The sequence below is a fragment of the Sturnira hondurensis genome, unplaced genomic scaffold (assembly GCF_014824575.4).
Source record: "Sturnira hondurensis isolate 20B ecotype Veracruz unplaced genomic scaffold, ASM1482457v3 Scaffold0000780, whole genome shotgun sequence".
Classification (NCBI taxonomy): Eukaryota; Metazoa; Chordata; class Mammalia; order Chiroptera; family Phyllostomidae; genus Sturnira; species Sturnira hondurensis.
Window position 1 is genome coordinate 18448124 of NW_028073411.1, and position 1406 is coordinate 18449529.

Consider the following 1406-nt stretch of genomic DNA (forward strand, 5'->3'; position numbering starts at 1 on the left):
TGTTTTCATTTGAGTGATTTGTTGTGCTGTGGTGGCGTTTGGAGCATTTTCTACTTGGGCTGGTGGCTCCTCCTTCCCCTTGGTCGGCTGGAGCAGATGCCCCTGCGTCCGGTGTCCTGCGGGTCCTGGACCATCCAGCCCTGCCGCTTGAGGGCTGTATGGCCCCTGGCTCCGCTGCTGCGGCCCAGCTCCTTCCCCAGGGGCAGGCTGGTGGCCACTCCTGGCCCTTGGGGGGCACCCCTGGGCTTGCAGAAAGGCTCAGGGTGCAGCCCTGGTTCCCTGTGGCCTCAGGCAAAGCTGCTGCGGGGGGGTGGGGGGCAGGCACCCCGTGGCCTCAGCTCTGTCTGACCCACCCCTCGGAGGCAGGAATGTGCTTCTTTTAGGACAGGGGTGTCAGACTGCTTCTCACTGAGGGCCACATCAGCCTCGTGGTTGCCTTCAAAGAGCTGAAATAGTTTTAGGACTGTGTAAATGTACAGTTCAACTCCTAAAGGAGTTGAAATTACACTCAGCTCTTTAAAGGCAACGGCGAGGCTGATGTGGCCCTCAGTGAGAAGGAGTCTGACACCCCAGTTGGGGGGAACCCAGACGTGGAAGACAGGAGCACAGTGGCCCGGTCAGCCGGGGAGGAGCGGGGAGACTCCGAAGTGACAGCTTCTCAGTTACTGTTTGCCGCCCCGAGGAGACCTGACACACCTGACACACCGGGGCGGGTTTGTGCTCTTGTGGGCCTCTGTGCGGTGGCGGCCAGGCACTGCAGCTGTCCCCGCCAGCCTGGCCGTCAGCTCTGGGCGCCTCCTTTGTGTCCCTGCCTCGTCTTGGGTGTTTCTGGGGCCTGGTGTCTGGCTGTCCTCGGCCTGGCCAGACACCCTGTGCGTCCCCTCTGCTGCCTCCCGAGTTGTCTGCAGCTCCACGGAGGAACCTGTGCCGGGGCTGCAGATGCCGCTGGCTGGAGCCGCCTCCACTTGTGAGGTGGGCGGCCATCTGCGCCCCCCTCGTTTTTGTGTTTGTTTTCACTGTCCTTCACCGCGCCAACCTCGGCTGGGACCAGCGCCTGGGCCAGCATAGAAACCGGTGGGCCTGGGAAGGAAAGCCTCGTGGGGCGAGGGCGTGAGGAGGCGGCTCTGCGGGCTGCCCGTGGGCTCGGCGGGGTGCACGGGAGCCGGCGTCCACACCTGCTGGGGAGTGAGCTGGGAATGCTCGGCACGTGTGTCTTCACCCAGACGCCCGCTTCATGGAGTTCAGGGCGTTGGCACGTGGCGGCTGCAGCCGCTCTGGGGACCCAGTCGGGACGTTCTCAAACCGCAGGCAGGGCATGGTTCTGAGGTCTGAGGGACTCGGGGCTGGCATGCCGCCCCCTGGGCCCAGTGTGCATTGGCTCTGCTTCCACGTGTTCCTCAGGGGCC